We start from the raw sequence: 27,207 nt of genomic DNA, 5'->3' as shown, positions 1-27,207 counted from the left end.
CCGTATATGTTCTCCATTGTATTTTGCTGTAATTATGTTTCTTTCCGGAAAAGGTATTTTTTGAGGATAATCCAATTATCCGGATTTTTGATTATCTGGATCGGGCCCGGTCCCAATTAATCCGGATAATTGGAGTTCTACTGTATTTGGCATTTGCATTACATATTTAATTTAAATAAATATCTAGATAATTAAGGGAAAAAATACATAAACTGATGGAGTATTAGAATTAATTAATTATTATATTTTTCTGTGTCGATTCTTTATTAAATATATCCAAATTTTGAAAGTAGTAAACAATTTTTGTTATGTTAAACAAATCGCGTGAAAGTGAAATAATAAAATAGTGAAGTGAAAATTAAAATGAATTAATGTGGGTATATACATATAGCTGAATATGATTATATTTTATATTCCATGTAAGGGAAGAAGTTTTTCAATTGTTAGTAAGGTATAAAGTATGTCTGAAAAAGTTGGCAACAAATGGGAAATTTCTTTATTATTAATTTCATGAAAAAAACTATTCTTCATAAAAATTTCTGCATTGCATAGAAATCAATAATCAAATTTATAAAATTTTAAGAGGTATACAAACATCTCCAACAATTAAAATACTTTGGACATGTTATGAGAGCAGACACAGAAAATATGGAAAGACTTATTATCCAAGGAAAGGTAGAAGGCTACGAGGAAGATCTTCAACAAGATGAATCGATCAAATTACAGGCATATGCAAAAGACATGCATGAGCTAAAAGAAATGACCAGAGAGACAGAGATCTTTAGAGAATGACAATACATATCACGATGACCACTCTCCGTCCAGGGGGGGTCAGGATTGAAGAGAGAGAGAGAGAGAGAGGGAGAGAGAGAGAGATATTGCAAACAAATGTGTTGCACGTGAAGCCAAAAATCGTGATTAACAGATTTCTAAGAGTTGTAATTGCACGCTTTGATTTGCAAAAAATATTAACTACACCCCAATCAGAGGTATCATTGTTGTATTATAAAATGAAGTTTAAAGTGTATAATTTTATAATGATGACTGTCTTAGTCCTTTTGTGTCTGGCTGTATGACGATAAGTCTAAGCAAAAAAAAAGTGTATATATAATTTTACTATCTTTGATATTGGATCTTATTATAAATATTATATATAAACTCTTTTATTATTTGTAAATGCTCATTTTGTAATAAATAAATTTCACAGATATTATTTTATTTACTTCTTGTTAGTATGTATGATGTGAATTCTTAGATACTTGTTCGATTAAAAAAAATCACGTTAAGGTAAAATCATTAAAAAACTAATAATAATCTCTTTATTTTGATATATACTTATTAGTTACCATTTATATGCACCTAATCAAATAAACATACTTTGTTGAAATATCATTGTATAAACCACTTACAATGATCTTCACCTAAAATTCTTGAAAAACTTGGTATTGTAACTCCATCCAAATCAGGGCCTGTAATTTTAACAACAATACGGTACGTGAAAGTGAAAAGCTGAGGGAAAGTTATAAAATATGTATTAAGAAAACTACAAATAATATTAAAACTACCGAAGTAAAAAAATAAAATATTGTGGAAATTTTTTTAAATAGCTCTCCTCTAAAATAAGCTAAAGTAAGTTTTTAAAAATAGCTAATGCTCTTTTTTTAACTTTTTTACAGCTCACACGGCTAAGAATATGTTGTCGATATATTCCACACAAGTAAATTCCCCTTCTAGGAGATACTACCATTACTCTTAGCCCCTCACACTTTACACAGATGCATACAGAAGTGAAGAAGGTGTTGGCTGTGCTATTAGATCCTCGTCAACTACAGTGAACTTGTTTCGGATAACAAGCGGTAGCGATGATAAGTTGTAATTGTAATTTTGATCACTGTCTTGGAAAATCGTTTGTATTTCATGCTGTTGGAGACGGTACGCTAATCGTGGATACTGGTACGTCACGAGTGAGGGGAGTAGGCAGATTGAGACCCCGAACTCGAACAAAACCTTATCCCTCTTGAAAAAGGCTCCAAAATGGGTGCCGAAATGTCGAGTATTAAATTCTCAACGCGGTTCCACCGAGAACTTAGTAATATATATATATATATATATATATATATATATATATACGAAGTAACAAGAAGTCCAGAGATCTCTCTCTGATAGTAAATTAGGTGAACCGCAAATTCAAAGCCTCTTACTAGAGACTTTTAACGACGCTAGAAGTATCTTTTTACTTCAACATGCATCTACGATTCACCTTTGAAAATTACTATCTTTTTCGCTCTTTACGTAGAGAAAGACGTTTAAATGAAAGTAAAAGATTGCATTTCATTTCAATCGGAACTCCACCATTGCTCTACACGTGTTTCGAGTTATTCAACTCATCATCAGGAGCACTTGTGGAAGTTCAACTGAAATGAAATGCAGTCTAGTATTTGGTTATTATAACCAAAATAACAGCCAGGTACGCTAGCAGCGACATCTATACGAAGTAACAAGAAGTCCAGAGATCTCTCTCTGATAGTAAATTAGGTGAACCTCAAATTCAAAGCCTCTTACTAGAGACTTTTAACGACGCTAGAAGTATCTTTTTACTTCAACATGCATCTACGATTCACCTTTGAAAATTACTATCTTTTTCGCTCTTTACGTAGAGAAAGACGTTTAAATGAAAGTAAAAGATTGCATTTCATTTCAATCGGAACTGCACCATTGCTCTACACGTGTTTCGAGTTATTCAACTCATCATCAGGGCTCTGGACTTCTTGTTACTTCGTATAGATGTCGCTGCTAGCGTACCTGGCTGTTATGTTGGTTATAATAACCAAATACTAGACTGCATTTCATTTCAGTTGAACTTTCACAAGTGCTCCTGATGATGAGTTGAATCACTCGAAAAACGTGTAGAGCAATGGTGGAGTTCCGATTGAAATATATATATATATATATATATATATATATATATATATATATATATATATATATATTATATCATGTCTTGTAAGACGAAAGAAGGAGAAAACTGACGTAAATATTCCACATGTCCTAGCCTTAATTCTAATAGTAAATAAACTCTCAGATAAGAGAAGTTTTCCACACTTTAAGAACACACTATAGCTTTACTATATCAAATTAGATCTCATACATAGAGATGCTTATGTTCATAGTAGCTAACTTTGGATTAACATATTTTAAACTTCCTAGGTGTCTAAGTAATTTCTAACAGAGTATATATACTATATAAACAAAACAAGTAGTTTATGTTTATGAAACGTCAACTGAATTCTCCACTGCATTCGTTAACTTAAAGTAGGTCTGTAGTAGAGACTCAACTCATTTCCTTCTCAGGTAATCTTTGTGAGACGACTTACGATTTAGTTAATTATGGATTCTCTTGCTTCTTGTGCATTATGTCGACGTTGCACTAACATTTTGTATCAAAATAAGCAGCATCAAGAGGAAAGGAATTTCCTTACTTGTATGAGAAATGCGATATTGAAACAGTAGAGGGAAAATGTTTCCTAATAATGTTTAGTACGTTTTCCGAAAAGTCATGTTAAATTTTTTACGTTTTCTTGCAAATTTTTATTTATTTACCCCACTTTTATTACAACATATCTATACATTCTTCACCTAAATGTTTACGTACATAATACACAATAAGTAATAGGGGAGTTTGCTGTAAGAATGATGCAGATCCATATTTGGTAATTGTTGGGAAACTGAAAAAAACTGTTTTTTAATAAAAGTTTTTATTTTAACCCGAAAGACATAATATCAATCGATGACAAACAGTTTTAATCAATACTTTTCATGCGATTATTTTCAAGTAGATAATTTTTGAAAAAATAAGAAAAAAAATTGAAAAAAGTTGGATTTGCATCTTTCTTGCACTAAACACGTGAAATAATGCTTCTTTATCATCACTTTGAAAAAAAAAACAAATTTCCAACAAAAACTCTTTTATTTGGTTACAACAATCAAACGACTACACAAATACGAAAAAATCTGTAAAAAGAAACAGGTTGGTGTCAAAAAATAACATTCAGAAAAAAAAATAAAACATTAAACACACGTGCAAACACATCCTTTATTCATCTACCTGGTCGTCATCATCCGTTCCAGATGATTCGGTTTTCTGGTTCTCTGCCATGGCTGCGTCACTTGTGGACGGGTGTAAAAAGCCATTTGGTCCATAGGAACGAATCGTGTTGCCAACTGCATTTCATCTGCATATTTGTCTTTTTTGACAGGTATAGGATTGCAATAGACAGGAATATCAGAAGAAACTGAGAGGTTGCTGTCAAGGTTTCTCAAGATTTGAAATAAGTGAAAACTCGGAAGGCCAGTTACTGACTTTAATACCATCTAAATTTTCATTGCTGTACTGCAAAATTCGGCATTTGGAATTCTGAAAACTTTGCTTTTCTGCATCTGAGATAACTTTTTTAAAATGTCCTTCATAGTAACCACTAAAGTTCAGAATCATATTTTGTTTTACCATAATGAAAATAAACTGTTTGGATGATTGCTTAACAAAATCAGCGTATTGTTCTTCCTTAAAAACTTCTCGATAACTCCAAAGCAGCGATCACAGGGAAGAAAGCTATGTCCTGGCTCAGGAAAGCGGTGCTCTACCTTGTAAATAGACCTAGTTCTCACCAGCAAATAAAGAAACTGAATTATTACTACGTTTTTGTTTTGCACTAGCCTTATCGGGGAAAAGGTATAAAACTTTAACATTTTTAGGGAGTATATTATTTATATAGTGGTACAAAAATGACACTACCTCGTTTGGTGACTTTCGAGCCGTAGTTTCATTATACATATAAACGTGTGCTTGATTTGTCTTACCAGAATGAACGCAGAAGTTGTATGTCCAGAACTGGCGTTTGTAGAAAGCTTCCCAGTAGGAATTTTTGGAAGTGGAAGGTTTTGTTGGAAGTCAAAGGTCAGAACCTCCACTTCGTCGCGATGTTTGCATAATGTGGTTTTCTCCTTCAGCTCCTTAAATCGGCCTTAATTTCATGCAACTTCTTTTCCGCTGCTAAAACTTTTCGTTAATTTTCGTCGAGGGTCACATTTTTGAGTTTGTTATCTAAGACATCACATTTTTTGCACGTCTCTGAAAGAGTAGTTTTAATCATGGTCTCATATATATTAAATTTTCTTCCTTTCGTTATCTCTTTACTCCACAGTATACCATTGAGACTTCCTAAGACTTTCTTTGCTTGAGTGATTCGTTTTTTTATTTCCCGTGTATCAGTTCCTGTTTTGTCAAAGGTAACACCCAAGTAATCATAGCTCTGACAGCAGGCAAATAGAGCTAGACAAATATGTTGTCCGTTTTCGAGGTCTATGTTATCTGACTCGTTTCCAATACAAAGATATTTGGTTTTTATTGTATTGACATTCATTCCCGAGTCGTTATATTCTTCTATCAGTTTTCTAAGCATGTACTACATGTCTTCCCTGTCGGTCGCTAGTACTACCTGGTCATCAGCAAACTGAAGTGTATATATACATTCATTGCTAAGCTCTATACCCAACCTATGCACCTTTCTTTTCCATGTTTCCAATGCTGCTGCAACATATATCTTGAATAAGGTTGGTGAGATACAGCATCCCTGTCGCAAGCCTTTTGTAACCAGGAATTCTTCCGTTAGATATTTTCCTGTTTTTATCTGTGCCTTTGAGTCTCTATATAGTTCTTGTACAGCATTTATCAATGTGTGGTTGATGTTAGATCTTTTCAACGTTGTCCACAATTTTGTTAAGGGGATGTTGTCATATGCTTTTTGCAGGTCTACAAAAGTAATATGAGTTTCTAGATTCTTAGCCGATCTTTTTTCTATTATTTGTTTAAGACAAAATACGTTATCGATGCACGATCTTCCTGCACGGAACCCGCTTTGTTGTTCCTCTTCATTGTGCTTATATTCTTCCTCGATCATATTTCTCAAAATTCGTCCATACAGTCTGCTCAGGGTGCTGGTTACCGATATGCCTATATAATTATTACAATTCCTTTTGTCCCCCTTTTTGTGTATTGAGGACATGTATGCCGTTCTCCATTGTTCTGGTACTGGGTGTCCATTTAGGCACTGATTGATCACATACGTTAATTTTTCAAATAGTTTATGAGTTCCATTCTTAAGCGTTTCAGCATAGATTCCCTCAGGTGCAGCGGATTTACCATTCTTTAGGGTCATTACAGCCTTCCTTACTGTTTCGATGTCTACCCTCGCTTCCTCTCCTTGTATATGTACTGACTGTGTTGGGGAGTTCGCTAGGTATTCTTGTCTTGTCTCTGTCAGCAAGCTTTCATAGTGATCTTTCCATTGTCTTGGTTTTATGGTGTGTATGTGTGCTTTGTCTTTTCCTGTATTTTTTTACTGATTGTATAAAATTCCATACCTCTGTACATTGCTTCCCTCCGATGTATGTATTGATTTCTTGACATTTCTGATCCCATGTTTTATTCTTTTCTTGTTTTATCATTTTTCGTAGTTGTCTATCGGTTTCTTTGTAAGCTTGATGGTCTTTAGTATTTTTTGTATTTAGCCATTTTAGATGCTGTTCTTTTTTCTGTTTTACCATATATTCGATTTCTTCGTTCCACCATATTTTGTTACTAATTTTGTTTTGCTGTGTCCCGAGTGTCTCCTTAGAGGCCTGGTGTAAACTAGCAATAATATTCTCGTAAATATCTGAAAATGTTTGTCTCTCTATTTCTCGTAGTTTTTCATCCAGTCGTCGTTGGTATAGCTGTTTAGTACTATCATTTATAAAACTATTGAAGTTGTACTTCGAAGTGTCCATTGTTCTTAATATTTTGGATTGAAATCTTTGTGTTGTTCAATATAGGAATGTGCGGAGCCTCCCCATAATTCTAGTCTATAAGTCCAAGCTGGTTTCAGGTTTAATTTACAGATTTTATTCCTGGTAAAAACACTTATGTATCTGACACGGCCTATTCTGGTTTTTATTTTCGTAAAAATATGTTTTTATGATTCCCTGCATTTTTTTATGATTAATTTTATCAATATCTTTGATGTTTTTATTAAAAAAGCTTGTATTTCAGTTGGAAGTTGACTACCTCCACGTGATTTATTCGTTTGAAAATGCATTTTCTCCTTTATTTTATCCGGTATACGTCGATATTTATTTGCAGTATATAGGAATTTTACGTATAGAGCAATTTCAAGTCCAAGCTGCATATCTGCTTCATTTTACCCTATTAGGAATTTTCCCTAGTGTACATTCAAACTATTTTATTCTGTGCAAAAGATCCTATTTCTGGATAATGTAATTTCGTAGTACGGTTAATTAGGAATATTTTCTAAACTGTACATTCCCGTCGCCTCAAGCAGAATTCCAACAGGAATTCGAACTATTTTGTAGTGGGTGAGTTTCGTGTTTGCAATAATAGCGGAGTCACAGACGTTCTATTTAATTTTAGACTTCAGTTGATGGATATTTGAATACAAATAGGAACAAATAGACAACAAATGGGCATAATGAACTTTAAGTCGCACCAAATTACTTATTAAAATCATTCAACTATACAAAGATATATTTGTAATGCTATAATTTTGAATTTTTCTTTTTTTTTGACAACATTTTTACACAATCTTTGGTATATGTATCATTTTAGCCTTTAAAAAAGTTTTAATTATTGGACCTGATGATAGATTATATATTGTAAATCCCAAAACCGGTCGTCCTCCTGTTACAAATAATAAAAAATTAATTTGGTTTATAGGTACCTGCCTCCACTTTGCTATCATAGCCTATAAAGATTGTTTGATATGATTGCAAAGGTGCTAATGGTGCCAAAATACTCTCTGATAGACATATAAAGCTAAGTCATAGTATTGGGTATTAAAGAATCTATTGAATACGAAAAATAAAGTCCATTTTAATATGTACTTACTACAAAGGTGATAAACTTTGCTTTTTAATCCCAATTTCAATAAATTACCACTTTAATTACTAAATATCTACTGTCTTAAACACTCCATTTATACTGGCATCATCATCATCATCATCTTTGGCTCTACAACCCTGTGTGGGTCTTGGCCTGTTCAAGAATTAGTCTTCATTCCCCCCTATCTTTCGCCCGGGCTTTCCAATTTCTGACCCCTAGATTCCTTAAGTCATCTTCGACTTGAGTTTTAAATCTGGATCTTGGCCTGCCTCTCTTCCTGGTTCCTACTGGCTCTTGATATAATATATGTCTTTGTCCATTTTTTCAAGGTGTCCTAGCCACCTTAGTCAATTCATTTTAATAGACCGGACGATGTTGCATTTTTCATAGCATTGATACAACTTTCTTGTACTCCTCCGTATATGTGTCTAAGTATTTTTCTTTCAAAGCAGCCTAACAGTTCTTCGTCGCTTTCTACCATAGTCCATGTCTCTGACGCGTATGTCAGGACAGGTTTAATAAGAGTTTCATCGATTAGTATGTTGGTTTTTCTGCTAATTATGTGTGATGTTAAGAGCTGCTTTAGTCCAAAGTAAGCTCTGTTCGCCAGGTATATTCTTCTCTTAATTTCTACGCTTACTAGGTTGCCGTTATTTAGTTGTGTTCCAAGATATATAAACTACGACACCCCTTCGAATGTGTGTGTTTCTGTCAATAGATCTTGTGGTGCCGCTATTTGTGTGCTGTTTGTGACCTTCATGTATTTTGTTTTGGATACGTTGACCTGCAGTCCCATTGTCTTGCGGCTCTTTCTAATGTTTCAAAAGCCTGTATCAGGTCTCTTTATTTCCGTGTTACTATGTCAATGCCTCTGGTTGTTATGCCCGATTTCTCTATGGCTCTTTCTAGCGCGATGTTAAACAATAGGCACGATAGACTGTCTCCCTAGCGTAATTCAGTATGTGTTTGCAAGACCTTGACACTCGGTTTTGTACCTTGACTTTGCACTCAACTTTTATACTGTAGGAACTCTTTAAATATTCTTTCAACTTGCAAAAATTTAGCTGCAGGTCCTGATATAATCCACTTCATATTCCTCAAAAATCTTCTCATATCTGCCGTAAAAAAATTATACTGCATAACATAGTATGGAAAAATCAGAAATTTCCAATATTATGGAGGAAATCTATCGTTATACCAATCAAGAAACAGGACAGATGCCCGTATAATCTAAATTCCTACAGTCCTATTTAACTGACATGCACCTTGTGTAAGCTGCTAGAAAAACAAATAAACAAAAGACTTATATGGTGTTTAGAAAAACACAAAATTTTATATTCAGCTCAATCCGGATTCCGTCCATCCCGAAGAATGACTGACAACTTAGTAATGCTACAAACAGACATCACAACCGCCTTTCAAAATAAGCAAGGTTTAATAGCAACATCATTTGACACCGAGAGCGCCTTCGACACTTTATTACGTACTACTGTATTGACCAAATTAAAAGAATACAATATTACAATAAATACATTATCTTTTATGAAACAGTTTCTTTCTAATCGCCGTTTCAAAGTATTAGTTAAAGGACAAGCTTCCTCAACCTATGTCCAGGAAAATGGGATACTCCAAGGATCAGTTCTAAGTTCCACTTTATTTATAATAATTATTAATTATATTTGCAAGAATATTCACAACCCAGTAAACTACAACTTAAATGATGTCGAGCTGATTTTATATTGCCGCGGTAAAAATACATTCACAACTACAAACTTAATCCAAAAAGCAGTAAATGGACTAACTTCTTGGCCTATGCTTTGGTATTACTTTTTCTGCTGAAAAATCAAAAATACTTAAATTCAGTAGAAGAACACGTAGTGTGTTGTTACCTCAAATTACATTTAATGGTACTCCCCTCACAGTAGCTAATGAACACAAGATACTAGGTTTAATTTTTGATAGTCGACTAACATGGAAACCACATATTAAAAACTTCAAACTAATTGCTTAACTAGATTAAATCTATTAAAATCTCTAGCAAACCATCACTGGGCTGAGCTGATGAAGATCTCCTAATTAAGGTATACAGATCTCTCATCCTCTCTTGACTGGAATATGGATGCTTTGTATACATGTCAGCATCAAAGACTTATTTAAGGACTCTTGACATTATTCAGAATATTGCATTACGAGTATATCTCGGAGCTTTAAGATCCAGTCTCGCCGAAAGTCTTCGCTGTGAAACAGATGAACTTCCCCTTTCGCTTTGCAGGCAACAACTTTTTCTGACATACTGTGCTAGAGTGTCTTTCAATCAAAACAATCCTATATATAAGCTAGTATACAAACCCTATTATTGTAATCCTAACAATAAATACCAGATATTACTTTCACGACCTGTTGATTTTTTAATAACAGGTACTCATATACTGTCATCAGCTCCTCCTTGGATTAATGACATAACCTTTCGCTTAATAATTATCACAAAAATGTAACCAGCAGCCAAATTCTGAGGCAATCATTCCTAGAGCTGGTCAACACAAACTTATATGACGAGATTCTCTACACAGATGCATCTAAAACTAAGACAGGTATCGGATATTCTGTAACACGTTCAAATAGTATTATTCAGAAGTTTTGCCTTCCATAATCCACCTCTATCCATACAGGAGAGCTGTACGTCATCCTACAAGCAATAAAAGGCTTATGTAACCAAACTAAAGCCAAGATCACTACAAAATGTACATATTCGATGTCCTCCATCGACTCGATTAAAAATATATACTCCGAACATCCATTAGTTCATGCCATACATGAAGCAACAGACTGTCTCACTTCTTCTGGAACAAACATAACATTAATCCGGATTCATTCACACGTTGGCATTTTAGGTAATGAGACTGCTGATACTGCTGCAAAAGAAGCAATTACAAGCAAATCAGACATGAAGTCTGTTCAACTAGCATCAGATCTAAAACCACTTTCCAGGTTCCAAATCAAAAAGTTCTGACAAAAACAATTTAAGAATTCAACCTCGAAATTACATAAAATACAACCTATCATCGAAACCTGTTACCTAACTTTAAGTAGAAGAGACAAATTAATCGTTCACAGGCTAAGAATTGGTCACACACGGTTGACACATTGACACCTGATGGCTTTGGAGAAATCAACTGTTTGTGAAAGTGTCGTGAACTTGTTCAGAATGTACTAGATTTCCTTCGAGAAACGAACTTGTATTATAAAATTTGGTGTATTCTTTTTTATTACATTCTTTTTCACATATTCTCTTTATAATAAATTATACCTAATGTAATGTAAAACGTATAGTAACAAAATTTACCTAGTTTCAATAACCCTGTAGTTGTGACACAATAAACTAAATAAAAAAAATTGCTAAATATGTGTCTGGATACAATCATGGTAACTGTCAAATGTTCACATACAAATAGAAAGTTTATTTACAAAATAGTTTTTGTGCCATCACCATTTTTTTGGGGTAAATATAGTAAAAAAATAATAAATAAAATAAAACTTTAACACCAATCAATATTTATTTCTTAACACCTTATATTATGTACCGATAACTATTTAGACAACGCGATATACCTCATTGTTGTTAACATTTTTGTAATATATAACCAACATAAACTTTGGATTTTTTTATCTTACATAATAAGTAAAATTCCCTATGAAAAAAGGCTTAGAAAAAAACATAGTAGTAATGTTCCAACAATTGACGCCGTTATGATAGGCCGATTCGTGTCCATTAGTACTTTTTGCTCCATAAAATTGGGCCATGTTAAAAACTTACATATGTAAGTATAAACAAGTTTAAAATTAATTTAAATTTTTTATATTTTAATAACTCAATAAATCACGGAAAAGAAAACAACAAATAGTCAAGAAGAGTTAATTAATGACATAACAATCATCCACACATATCCACGATTGACCAGTTTAAGGTTGTGAGCTCATATTTATATCTGGATCACTGATCACAAACACAGGGTCACTACAGAAAAAAATTAAACGTAGATGTGATCTGGCAAAAGTTGCCGTAGGAAAGATGGCCAAAATATGGAAGGACTCATAAATTTCTTCAACTTCCTTGAAAAATGAGATTGATCGACTGCTTAATCTTCCCAATACTGACATAGAGATGTAACTCTTGGACCCTACGACAAGCGGAAAGAAGAAAGGTATACGCCACTGAACTTTTCCGTTGGAGAAGCCTGTTATGAATTCCGTGGACCGACCACAGGACAAACAATTTAATTTTAAATGAGCTTAAGTCATCAAACGGATACCAAGCAAAATCCATCTCCAACAACTAAAATACTTTAGACATATTATCCCCAGTACAGGGGGTTTGTCCCCAGGTTGTACTGGGGACAAACAGCAAAAATCAAAGTTGATAATGAGTTAACCGAAGAAATTGAGATTCGTCGAGGTGTGCGCCAGGGTTGTGTGCTTTCTCCACTATTATTCAATATATATAGCGAAACAATATGTCAGGAAGCGCTCCTAGAGCAAAACATTGGTATGAACTTTAACGGAGAGTTAATTAACAATATACAATACGCTGATGACACGCTAATAGTAACAGATAACATAGCAAATTTACAGTTTTTGATGGAAAACATAAACACCCATACCAATAAGTATGGTCTAAAACTGAACATCAAAAAGACTAAATTCATGATTGTAACAAAGAAGCTAAACACCAATGTGAATTTAACCATAAATAATCAGCCAATTGAAAGAGTTACGTCCTACAAATATTTAAGGGTTTGCTTCACTGATACTAATGACCAGACAAGAGAAATCAAGAGGCGAATAGAGATAGCGAGACAATCGTTTGTCAAAATGACAAAGTTCCTATGCAGCCGGGACATAAATATAAACTTAAGAACGAGAATGTTAAGGTGCTATGTTTTCTCCGTTCTGCTGTACGGCATGGAAGCCTGGACACTGAAAAAGATAAACATCAAAAACATTGAGGCATTCGAGATGTGGTGTTACAGGAGAATGTGGAAAATACCATGGACAGAAAGAGTAACAAATCAATATGTTCTGCTGAAGATGGGGAAGGAATGCGAAGTCATCAAAACCATACAAACGAAAAAACTGGAATATCTGGGACACATAATGAGAGGAGAAAAGTACTCTCTGCTTAGACTCATAATCCAAGGAAAAATCTCGGGAAAGAGAAATCTGGGACGTAGGAGGATTTCCTGGTTGCGAAATTTAAGGGAGTGGTATGGGTGCAGTTCAATACAGTTGTTCAGAGCTGCAGCCAACAAAGTAAAGATTGCTGTGATGGTAGCCAACCTCCGATAGGAGACGGTACTGCAAGAAGCAGACATATTATGTGAGTAGACTCATATCCACTCATTGGAGACGGACAATACACGACTCCCTCCAGGAGGGGTCAGGGGAGAGATAGAGATATTTTAATCGAACTATATTAAATAAAATAAACAGCGCGAATAATACAAATACCGTTGAAATATATTTTTTAAAAATATATGGAAAGTTTTATGGGTTTAATATTAAATAGACACTCCTACTATTTACAATATGTGAAATGCAGACTTCTTTCAGTAAAGAAAGAAGAATACAATTCTTCTTTCTAGGTAGGAATTGTTGTGTTGTGGGTTTCCGACGATAAACCTGTCAAAATATTCTCCAGCTGAGCGAATGGACTATACAAGCTATTTTTGCTTCTTCTTCTTCTTCTTAGAGTGCCATATCCGTACGGAACGTCGCCGACTACCATGCTTATAATATTTTTATACTGATCTCGGTCTTGCGCTACGTGTAGCAATTGGTCCGCTGTCAAACCTATCCACTGCCGCAAATTCCTCAACCAAGAGAGTTTCTTCCGTCCTATCCATTTCTTTCCTTCGATTTTACCGTTGAGAATTAGCCGAAGGAACTCATATCTTGGTCCTCTGATTATATGTCCAAGATATTCTAGTTTACGCCTCTTAATAATATTTAATAGAGTTCGTTGATGTCCCATTCTTCGAAGAACTTCTTCGTTTCTAGTTCTGCTAGTCCATGGAATTTTTAGTATCCTTCGATACAACTACATCTCAAACGCCTCGATTTTATTCATGATATCGGCGTCTAAAGTCCAAGTTTCACATCCATACAAAAGTACAGACCACACGTAACATCTTGTAAACTTTTCACGGATTTCCAAATTTAATGAGTTATTGGATAATAGTGGCTTGAATTTTTGAAATAAGTTTCTTGCCTGTTCAATTCTACATCGAATTTCGAAGGATGGATCTAGATTTTGGGTAATCCAACATCCAAGGTATTTGAATCTCTGAACTCTCTGCAGCGGTTGTTGGTTTAATATCAGTTGGGTTGCGCCGATATCCACTTTACTGGTCACCTTGTATTTAGTTTTATCGATATTTATTGACAGTCCCCAATTTGTGCATTCCATGTCAACTCTATTGATTAGCTCCTGCAGATCGTCGATGTTTTCAGCTAGAATCACAGTATCGTCGGCGTACCGTATATTGTTAATTATTTCTCCTCCTATGATAATTCCTTTTTGATCTTTTAAAGCTTCCCTAAATAGATTCTCAGAATACACGTTAAAGAGGGTGGGAGATAGTATATAGCCTTGTCTTACGCCTCGTTCAATACTGATTGGCTTTGATTCTCTGTTGTTGGTATTAATAATGGCTGTTTGGTTCCAGTAAAGTTTGGCAATAAGTTTGATGTCTTTCTCATCTAGTTGGATGCTCTGCAAGGCGGTAATTATTTTTGCTAATATATACTATTATTTCTAGAGTAGTTTATTTATGAAAACTCACTGCGTAGTAGGTACACATGTCACCCAATAGTAAATTCGGGAGGTGCTTTTGTAAATTTAAAGTTTTGCGGATTTCCTTAATGAAGGAAATTTTAAAACTATGACATGCTTTGCTCCGGGAAATGAAATTTCCGCATATATTAAATTATTCAGGAAGTCGGAACTGTGTAAAAGTTTGCTCGATAAAAATAGACCAAGTCTTGGAACAATTAAGCTTTTATTAGGTTTTAGGGCTTTTTCTAATAAAATAAAATAAAATTAAGAAGTGTACAGTCTTGCTAGTTTAACACGAAGAAAAATATAAACTATTTTTTAGGAGTTTAATATTAAAGCGAAATTATTATAATTATTTTTGAAGTGAAACTTCTACACTGGCGTTATATTACTTTTTTATATACTTAAATGCCAGGGCGAGCGTCACGGAAGTACACAGTTGGAATAAATACATAATATATAATGTATAGAGAAAAAGAAGAGGAAGACAAACAATTTGTAAAATTATATTATAGTTCTAGATATACAGTTTAAATTTTATAGTGTTAGTGAAGTGCTACAATCCCAAGGCTGTGCTACGTCCCCTACTCTGTTTAAAATATTCTTGGAAAAGACACTCAAACCATGGAGGAGAAAGTGCGAAGGAATGGGCATACCAGTAAGAGACGAATACCTATACACCTTAAGTTTTGCCGACGATCAAGTAGTCATCGCACAAGATGAAGAAGATCTCAGCTTTATGCTCAGAAAACTAGAAGAAGAATATAAAAACAACGGAATGGAAATAAACTTAGAGAAAACCGAATACCTAACAACAGAAAACAAGGATATGAGAAACCTAGAGATAGACGAGGGAAGACAAATAAATGGAACAGATAAATTCCAGTATTTAGGAACCATAATATCGAACCAGGGAACAACAGAAGAAGATATAAACAACAGACTGAGACAAACAAGAAACTGTATAAGACAACTAAACTCAGTGTTGTGGGATAAGAACATTACGATAAAGACAAAAAAGAGAATATATAATACCCTGACAAGAAGTATCCTGATATATGGGTCCGAAAACTGGACAATAAACAAGAGAAATAGAGGTAGAATAAGAGCAGTAGAAATGGAGTTCCTGAGGAGAAGCTGTAGACTTACAAAAAGAGACAGAATTGAAAACGCAGAGATTAAGCGGAGAATGGGAGTGCAATCAGACATAATCGACTATATAGAGGAGAAGAGACTATCCTGGTACGGCCACGTCAGAAGAGCGGACAGAGGACGCTGGATAAACACAATCACAGAATGGAGCCCGATTGGAAGAAGAAAGAGAGGAAGACCCCGAAGGTCATTCAGAGATGAAATCGACGAGGCTATGGAGAAAAGAACCCTGCGAGATGGAGACTGGAATGACAGGGAAAATTGGAGAAAACGGTTGAGTGAAGGAAGACAGTGAAAACTGTGAAAATCCTTAGTAGTAGTAGTAGTGAAGTGCTAAAATAGAGACTTTGTCACTGGGACTTAGTAAATTATGGAAATTAATAGATTTAAGAATAGTTTGTAAATAATAGGTTGCATTGAAATATGATATCTACCTGTCGTTTTTAGGGATTCATTTCTGTTATCTCAAAAGCGCTCACTAACGATGAAGGAGAAAGTAAAAGGTTATTGTCTTGTATGATTTGTACACAGTTACGGGAATTTAAAATTAGTTTAGTTTTAAGAATTTGGAGAGTTTTGGAATTTGGTTGAATGCAAAGAAAGAATGTTTTGATTGGTTACAAAAAATTATGAAAGGGATAGACAAACGGGAATGAGATTGAAAAAGCAAGAAGGATGATCTGCTGTGGAACTGGAAGCGAGTGAAGACAAAATCGAAAGGAGTTTGTCGAGAGTTTTGTTTTTATAAGCAGAACCCGGGAAGGAGTTTGTTGGTTCCTTACTCTTGTTCCCATTCTGAACTCATGTATACGTGACAGTGGATCTTAACTTCACTTCTTAGTTGAGAGGTATTTTCTACCTAGTGGTGGCTCGAATTCTTGATCATCAACACTTATAAAATATATATCTGTGGTTAGGGATTCTGAAATATTACGCAGTCATGAACCTAAGTATTTTTCTACCTACTGGCAATAATGAAATCAACATCAGGCTTTACCGATAGGTATTCCTCGGGTAGTTAAAGTGATGAACTTTTACCTCACGTCTATCTACAATATCCAGTTTCCACTTCTTACCATTCCCAACTTCTACACACAGAGTTCTAAGTGGTGAGACAACACAACAAAAAGAACGACTAATGCAAGATCTCGCCATCCGAAATTTGTTACCAGGCCTTTGGACGACATCGCGTATAACCAACAACAAAGGTCCACTTCCAACATATGGGAGTAACAGATGCGGTTCTCAGAAAAGATGTAGCACCCAGTAATCAGCCTGATCTGACGATGGTGCTGATGACAATCGATAGTAAATGCGTTTGCAAATGCAGCTGCGTGCATCCCAAGCCCACCAAAGTGGAAACCATCACCTCCGCAGTCCCCTAGTTTCGACACCGAGGGTCCTTCCTAAAAAATGCTGAGGGCTACCTTCAAGAAGAAGGTATCTCCGATGAGTACCGGTATTTTACAACATAACGAATTACCTGAATGCAGATTCCGTTTAAGGGGTATGCCGTATTAAGTAGGTAGATGACTCTATAATTAGAGCACTTGGTTTTGTCTCCGTTTTTATGGGATAATACGGCATATAAAATCTTAGCGAACATCCTATTAAGTAGGCTGACACCGTTTGTGGAAAATTTCATGGGGGAATACCAAGCCGGCTTCAGAAAACAATAGATCGACCATAGATCAGATCTTTACTCTAAGACAGCTGATTGAAAAAGGATGGGAATTCAATAGAACTATCCATAATCTCTTCATAGATTTCCGGCAAGCGTACGACAGAATTAAAAAGGATCAGATGTGGAATGCAATGGCAGAACTTTCAGTTCTAAAAAAACTTATACAGCTTGTTAAGTTATGTGTGAATAGCTGTAGATCCAGAATACGGATAGGTAACAAACTCACAACCTTTCGAAATAAGCAGTGGCCTGAAACAAGGAGATGCGCTGTCACCTCTCCTCTTTAATATCATTCTCAAGAAAGTAGTAAGGGCAGCACAACTTAAACAGAATTACTGACAGTAAATGGACCAAAATTACTACTAGCATACGCAGATGACATTGATATTGTGGGAAACACAGTCACCAATGTAAAGGAGACTTTTAATAAATTGGAGGTAGAGGCAAAGAAAACTGGTCTAAGGGTAAACGAAGAGACAACCAAATACATCTGTATCAACAGACAAAAGGGACGAGATAGAATAGGGCAAAATGTTACAATAGACCCATATAACTTTGAAAGAGTGGAGAGTTTTAAATATCTCGGAGCAACAATCATTGCAGATAACGACATCGCGGAAGAGATTAAAGGAAGAATTCAGGCAGCAAACAGATGTATGTACAGCCTCCACAATACTGTTAAATCTAAAAGCCTAACTTCTTCTTAAGGTGCCTTCTCCATTACTGAAGGTTGGCTAGAACTACAGCAAATTGCTCTCTATCTTGAGCTGTTCTTAGTATGGAATGTGTGTCCAAAAAAAGCCTAACACGAACATCAAAAATTAGAATATATAAAACGGTGATTAGATCGGTGCTCATGTATGGGTGTGATACGTGGACCCTGACCAAAGAAACTGAAAAAAAACTTAGATGTTTTGAGAGGAAAATTCTCAGAAGAGTCTTTGGGCCTTATCACGACATTAATAGCAACCAATACCGAATGAGAACAAATGCTGAGGTCAAGCAGATGTATAGAGCGAGCGATATAGTCCAAGAGATTAAATCCCAACGTCTAAGATGGGCCATGTCCATGGACTCCCTAATAACCGTCTTGCCAAGCAAATATGGGAGGAAGCCCCCACAGGAAGAACGCCCTTAGGACGTCCACGAATGCCATGGAGAGACAATATATGGTCAGATCTAAGAACAATGGGGCTACCCACTGACCCAACTATTATGGACGACCGTTCAAGATGGAAGCAAGTTGTGCAGTCAGCCAAAACCCACCCCGAGTTGTAGTACTACGAGAAGAAGAAGAAGGGTACTGAATCAAAGAACAGTCAAGATAGTATATAAGATCTTCTTATAACTGTATTGACAGACCCAGTGAAAAGAGCCTGTCTAAGTCTTCATTTTCTAGAAGAAGGCCCTTTTCAGGCATCTACAACCTCACGTTACCGTAGAGCTGCGATATGGAGTAGTCGTGGCCTTGTTACCACACAAAGTGACAATGTACTCAGCCAACATACAAAGAATAGTTAAAACCCAATATTTGCCCTTACACCCACTGTATCCTCTTTGAATTCGGTTGTCAGCCGCGACTCTTACTTATTTTGTTGTATTTACAGATTTAAGCGTTTATTGGACCTCTTAAAGTTACTTCCGTTGTACTAGTATTTGCTATTAATGTAATAATGAAAACCAACTAAATTTCCACGTTATTCAATTCTGTTCTGTAATAAGCTTATATAAAATGTTGACCTAAATTACCAAAATGAAAATTGGGAACGGAACACCGACGGTTAGAGCCTCAAAGTAATTTTAGCTAACGAAGAAGAAAATTAGTAATTATCAATAAGCGAATTAATTTGGTGGGGTCGACGAACTTTTTTTAAAAGGAGAATCTAATAAGGTTTGCCAGCAACACGACCTCCACATAAATTACTGTTTTATATTTTTGACGTTGATTACGATATTACTTGCGACATGAAAAATGGAAGGTAAAGTGGATTTGAATTTTTGGGTGCACTGGGAGTAATTATTAAAAATAAATTGATTCTCTCGAGTGTACATGCTAGTATTAGGAATAATAACCCCATCTGGTCTTTGGTAAAATAAACATTCAACTCTTAATTTCACCTATTGATCGTAGCACATTGGAAATTTATAAAGTTGTAGTTACTTGAATTAGATATGTTAATAAAAGTGATGGTGGTTAGAATAGAACATTTAAATTGAGTGTAAAATAATTTGAATGCAAGTCACACAGAGAAATAAAATCACGAGTTATTTGTTTGAGCTTTATTCTTGCACTGATATAACCAGAAATATTTACTGTCGACTGCTGCACATACACACACCCGCACACGCACATACACACACACACACACACACACACACACACACACACACACACACACACACACACACACATACGATCGGATACTGGCACTAACACAATAAGTCAAATAAATCTTGTATAGATGTACTAAAAATACAAAATTCAACTTTTAAAATAGCGACATGGAATGTTAGAAGCATGTATGAGCCTGATAAACTAAGGAACATAGAACAAGAAATGATGCGACTTAAGATCGACATATTGGGAATAAGTGACACAAGATGGCTCGACTCCGGCGAACTAAGTACAACCAATGGTCGATTTTTCTACTCTAGTAGTACCGACAGTCAACATCGGTATGGAGTAGGAATTAGTGTCAGTAAAAAAGTTGCAAAATCAGTTGTAGGCTTTATACCAATATCTGAACGAATTATTCTAATACAAATGATGACAACACATGGGAAATTAAACCTTATTCAGATCTATGCGCCAACCGCCGATAAAACAGAGGAAGAAATTGAGAAATTTTCGATGACCTTCAAAACACACTACAAAATACAATATCTAGAAATATAACAGTAGTCATGGGTGATTTTAACGCCAAAGTTGGAGAAGGAAGATGTGAGTCTACTGTAGGACCATATGGACTCGGTGTTCGAAATGAGAGAGGAGAACGCCTTATAGAATTCTGCCTAGAACTTAATCTTGCGGTAATGAATACTTTCTTTAAACTGACTAAACGACGCCTTTACACTTGGAAATCGCCAGCTGACAAGGTCGATAAAATCGTTAGAAACCAAATTGACTATATTTTAATAAACCACAGATACCGAAACGCAATACAATCGGTGAAAGCGTACCCAGGTGCAGACGTGGCGTCGGACCACAATCCTCTTGTAGCAAAATTCCAACTTCACTTAAAAAAGATACAAAAAAGCCACACACGTGTTAAACTGAACATACAAAAATTAGAATCAGAAGACGTCAAAGAAAAACCTAGAATCCATACCGAAATCAATTGATGGTGATGTAGAACAACAGTGGCAATTCTTTAAAAATGCAATTATCGAACCAAGTCGCAGAGAACTTACAACAACCAGATGCAAGAAAGGAGATTGGATGACAGAAGAAATCTTGGAAATGATGGAGCACAGAAGAAGGCAAAAGAATATCAACATAACTCAGTATCAACAGCTGCATAATCAAATAAGAAGGAAAATAAGAGAAGCTAAAGAGACTTATTTCGCTGGAAAATGCCAAGAAATAGACGACTTATAAAACAAATATGATAACTTCAATCTCCATAAGAAAGTTAAAGAATTAGCTGGGGTAGCAAAACAAAAAACCTCAAGCATACTATTGGACAAACAAGGAAACATTTTAGTGGAGACAGAACAAAAATTAGGAAGATGGAAAAAATATATAGAGGAATTATTCCATGACCAGAGACAGGAAAATATATATGTGAATATGAAAGTGAATCAGAGTAAAGACGAGGGACCTGAAATAACAAAGTCAGAAGTTATGCATGCAGTAAAGTCCATGAAAAATAATAAAGCTGCTGGTGCAGATGAAATACCAAGTGAATTGCTAAAACTGGTCAATGAAAAAAACATAGATCTTTTAGTCCAATTACTGAACACAATCTATTCCACAGGAATCATTCCACGTGAAATGCTGACATCTCCATTTATTTGTCTAGCAAAGAAAGTAAATGCCAAAGAACGTAGTGATTATGGAACGATCAGTCTAATGTCACATACCTTAAAAACCCTGCTAAAAATCATCCATAATAGAATACACGCTAAGCTGGAGATGGATTGATATTAGTGATTCCCAATTTGGATTTCGGAATGGAGTGGGCACAAGAGAGGCACTATTTGCTTTTAACGTGCTGACCCAAAGATGTTTGGATGTTAATCGAGATCTTTATGTATGCTTTATAGACTACAACAAGGCATTCGATAAAACATGACCGACTTATAGAAGTACTCAAAAACAAGAATCTGATTGATATCAAATTTATACTACAGCCAACGATCAAATGTGAAAATTGGAAGAGAAGTGTCAGAAGAAGTGGAGATAAGGAGAGGGGTACGCAAGGTTGCATACTGTCGCCGTTATTGTTTAATGCTTATTCTGAAGAAATCATACAAGAAGCTTTGGTAAACCAGACAGTCGGCATTAAAAGTGTACGGAAGTTGAATTAACAACATTAGGTATGCCGACGATACAGTCATAATAGCCGACAACTTGGAAGACTTAGAAAGAATAATAAACAAAATATTAAGATATAGTGGCGAATACGGACTCTCTTTTAACATAAAAAAAACCAAATTCAAAACATAATCAGAGAAAATAACGATTATACTGCAGAAATAAGAGTCAGAATTGAAAAAGCACGTGCCAACTTCGTGAAAATGAAAAAGATTTTATGCAGCAAAGATCTGACATTGGCCCTGAGAATAAGGCTAATTAAATGCTATGTACACAGTGTACTCTACTATGGAGCTGAATCATGGACATTAAACAGGAATACAATAAATCGACTTAACGCGTTTGAAATGTGGACATTTAGAAGATTGTTAAGGATTCCATGGGTAGATAGAGTCACGAATACAGAAGTGTTAAGGAGAATAGGCAGAAAGAAGGAAATGGAAAATACAATAAAAGAAAGGAAATTGCAATATCTCGGACATGTGATGAGAGGCGAAAGATACAACATCTTGAGACTCATAATTCAAGGAAAAGTAGAGGGTAGGAGAAGCGTAGGAAGAAGACGCGTTTCCTGGTTGAAGAACCTGAGAGAGTGGTTTGGTTGCAGCTCAAGGCAATTGTTCAGAGCAGCTGCCTCGAAGGTCAGAATAGCCATAATTACCAAACTTCGTCGCGGAGATGGCACTTAAAGAAGAAGAAGATAGGCGAAGGACATACAAATAAATCAAAATTATATAGAAACAAAATAGCAGAAAATAAAAAACAGATACAGCAAAAAAATATCAGAAGCACATTATACAATCATATTAAGACCCAAAACAGATGACAATAGTCTAAAGAAAGAAAAGAAGCAAAAGAAAAAAATAGATAAACAAATGTTTACACCGTAATAACGGCAGAAACTTTAGACGTATAATAGATTCACTGAGCTTGGAAATATTTTCATAGTCGTTAAGGCGTTCATCTTTCAAAACTGATTTAATGAATTATTTGCCTTTTGTCAATTTAAGAATTACATATTTCCTAAACCTATTCACGTTACATACTGCTATGCTGTCTCTAGCCAAATATCGAGTTTATAAAAATTGAAACTCCCGTCGACTCGAAATGGTTCCCTGTGCGTAATCCATAATTAGTAAGTGTATTCTTCTTGTAAGTGTATTAGGGACAACGCCCTAATATACTTAAGAGATACGAAGTTTATTTGGCCTGTACTTACATGATTCAGTATGCGTTTAACTACCGTGAGAGTAGCACTTCAATTTTATATATCCATCCACCCCAATGGAATTCGACGTGGTTCAACACGATATTTCACAGCCCAGCGTGATGAAGAGAGAAAAGAAGCAGACTAAATCAAAAGTAGCGTACCTAACATAAAATTTTACATACACACATTATTCACATAATTAATAAATTTTCATTTTAACTTTATTTCGTCATCTATATTAATAAAAATGAATCGCCGAAATGCTTGTGAGGGCATCACTTCAGAACGACTGGACCAAATTAGATAATTCTTTTTTTTGTGTCAGAAGGTTTGTGTAAAAGATAATTTTTAAACAATTGTACGAAAAGACCTTAAAAAAGTTTTTCTGTAATTTTATATCGCAATATAACTAATAGATGGCGCCATACTATGACTAACAGAGGAATCTATGATTAACAAAATAAATAAGCACCCTTATTTTGACATACACCTATGCTCAGTTGTGTGGCCTTTATTGCTGTGCTTTCATAAAATAAACGCCGTCTGTATCTGTATTTAAATTAAATACAGAAATTAAATAGAGAAAGAGAATTTTTATTTAAAGGTCCCTTATTTTGACGTTATCTGTCAAATTATGTGTGAAAAAAACGTCTAGCTTCACTTCACATGCGCCAGCTAAACTAGCTATACCTAATAGTTATTCCATATTGTAAGATAAGTATTATGAACTATAATGTTCTTTAAATACCAATTGAATTAAATTTAACATTTTACGCTTTTAATTAATGTATGCTAATTGAATTGCTTGGTCTGTCATTTTGTCTGTCTTTTATTTTTTTATTTTAGTTTATTATCAAGGCATCAGATGTAGCTTAAAATATCTTTAAAAAAAATTATGACACACCTTGAATATTTGACAGTAAATAAATGTTATTCATTTTCTGTGTAACTTTATGAACGAGAACAACAGTGACATAGAGAACACTAAAGCTCAACACTGAAGCATTTGTCGAAATAGTTCATAAAAATTTTCTACAATTGAATCAATAACAAAGGATTGCGTACGACATTTTGAAATAAGCTGTGAACATTGGATCCTGCGGAATTTACTTCCTTGATGCTCGGAATGGACAGAAAAACGTTACTAATTTTATTGTTATTGGCAAGGATCAGATCGAAATAGCCTTTGCGGTAGCTTCATCTAGAATATTTCCAACTTTATTGGAAGGCAGAGATATTGCAAATTTTGACTTAAAATAACCATTAAACATACAAATGAATGTAACACCAGATTACAACCTCGTCAAAAATAGAGCAATGGCGAAGATTTTAGAGGGATGTAAATTAATCGTTTGGATGCATGTACAACTAAACCCATTCCTTTTTCTTCACGTGCTATCTCCGCGACGGAGGTTGGCAATCATCATGGCTATTCTGATCTTAGATGCTGCTGCTCTGAATAGTTCGATTGATGTGCATCCGTACCATTCCCTCAAGTTACGCAACCATGAGATTCTTCTTCTTCCTACACTTCTCTTGCCCTGGATTTTCCTTTGTATAATCAATTGAAGTAGGTTGTATCTCTCATTACGCATAACATGCCCCAGGTATTGCAGCTTTCGTGTCTTGATGGTTTCCAATACTTCCATTCTTTTGTTGATTCTTCTCATGACTTCGTTGTTTGTTACATGCTCGGTCCATGATATCTTCAGGATTCTTCTATACACCCACATTTCAAATGCTTCCAACTTTTTAGCAGTCGACGCGTTAAGTGTCCATGCTTCTATCCCATAAAGCAGAGTCGAGAAAATATAACACCTTGCCAGCCTAACTCTCAAGTTCAATTTTAGTTCTCTTGCACAAAGTACCTTTCTCATTTTATTGAAGTTTGTACGTGCTTTCTCTATTCGAACTTTGATTTCTTTGGAGTAATCGTTTGTGTAAACCCATTCCTAACATTATCCAATTTGTGGCGCCATGTAGAGATGCTCCAATTGACAAATAAAATGCTGCGAGTGATTTTGCAACAGTTTTTGCAAGATTAAAGTGCAATTGTGTTTTTAAAGTAGTTGTTAGATATTGGAAATGGTAGTCGCTATTGACACCTCGACTGGATTCATTTTATTTCCCAGAGATTTCTGTTACTTAACTCGAAAGAGGAACTTAATTTTAAGGCGGTACGTATTTCCGTGAGACTCAATTAGTAAAATATAAAAACCAGTAATAAATATTTGACTTAGCAAGTCATACTTTTGATTTATTAGATTTGTACAAGTCCTTTATTCTTCATGAAACTGGCTTGATCTACAATCAAATTATTATCAGTGTGTATGTATTTAATAAAGCTCTTATGGTTCGGGATAATATTTTAAAACATGTATCCAGCACAAGAATCTAGTACAGAATCCATAGTCTGTGCTGTAAACTTTCCCCTCATTTTTTTTTAAACATTTTAAGAAAATTTTCTTCCAGTATCTCCTTGTAATTTAGTGTCTTGATTATCATATTTGTTTCTTCTTTCTTTGGTGGCTAAATTCCATGTTCTATTTTATCGTTCTGTCCGTCTAGTTACTCGTGAAAATGAACATATGATACCCCCCACGTTTACATTATATATATATATATATATATATATATATATATATATATATATATATATATATATATATAATCGAACACCTCTCTACCCTAAGGTGTGAGGTAAGCATTATATATTTACAAAATACATAATTTGTATTTTGTTTGTGTCATTATGTTTGTTGGTTAAGGAGTGTCACCAAGTATATCTGCTGAATCGATTTTCCAAAACTTCTGAGAGTTGTATGTGTTTACGTAGAGTATTTGGCTAGAATCACATCATAATCATAAGCATAGGATTATTAATAATTACCGTTGATTTTTAAGCCTGATTCTGAGAGTTTCAGTAAAAACTCTTAGAAAAGAGCTCACATATTTTATCACGCCAAAGAGAAGTGTCAGAGAATATTTATACTCCTAATTAAAAAAATAATCTGCTAAATTGTAATACAAGATTATTAGGTTTTAATTAAAATAAATAAATAAATAAAATACACTCGCGATCATAAAATCCGGGTCACTTTGAAAATCACCGTTATTTCGTTTTTAACGAGCTTTATCGTAAATAATAATAACAAATACAAACTAATGCATGTTTCTGAGAATTGTTGTCGGCTTAGCGGTTTCCTTTGTAACAAAGAATTCCAATAATGCCGATTTCGCGGAAAAGTATACATTTCCCAAAATGAACGGTACCTGTAACTGCCGCTTGTTTTAAATGTCTCATTTGTGCTTCGACTTTCTGTTCAAACGCAACAAACAAACGTTTATTATTGCCACCATTAGTGTTTATTAGTGCCAATATTAGTGTTTATTATTGTTTATTTTTGCCAAAAATGCCTTTGACTGTTGTTGAAACGGCACGCATTGTTGCGCTTGTGGAAGACGGTCATACTCAACGGCAAGTCGCAAGAACTGTTGGCGTAAGCCTTTCTACGGTTCAACGAGTGCTTCAACGCTTTCAGGAGACGGGTTTGCTAACCAGACGACCTGACTCTGGACGAAGAAGAACGACCACGGCACAAGATGACCGTTTCCTTATGTTTCAGGCTTTACGAAACCGGACCTCAACTGCGGTTATGCATCGAAATCGTCTACAGGAAGTACGAAATTGCAATGTTAGCGTTGCAACAGTCAGGAGAAGACTTCGTTCTTCTGGACTTTCTTCTCGGGTAATGGCTACAGGACCGCCACTTCGCCGGGCGCATCGAGTTGCACGACTAGCTTTTGCTCGACAATACGCGCATTGGGGAATTAATGATTGGAGCAAAGTGTTATTCTC

The 27,207-nt window shown here is 35.1% G+C and overlaps 1 protein-coding gene across 1 annotated transcript in view; it reads right to left on the bottom strand.

The window, feature by feature from the left end:
* oaf (BRICHOS-like domain-containing protein out at first) overlaps positions 1-27,207 on the bottom strand; it is a 788,141-nt gene that overhangs the window by 74,187 nt on the left and 686,747 nt on the right. The gene's annotated exons all lie outside the window — the stretch shown is intronic.

The sequence above is a fragment of the Diabrotica undecimpunctata genome, chromosome 2 (genome assembly GCF_040954645.1).
Source record: "Diabrotica undecimpunctata isolate CICGRU chromosome 2, icDiaUnde3, whole genome shotgun sequence".
In the NCBI taxonomy this organism is placed as follows: Eukaryota; Metazoa; Arthropoda; class Insecta; order Coleoptera; family Chrysomelidae; genus Diabrotica; species Diabrotica undecimpunctata.
Note: the sequence above shows the minus strand (reverse complement) of the source record. Positions and strands in the feature narration are given on the sequence as shown.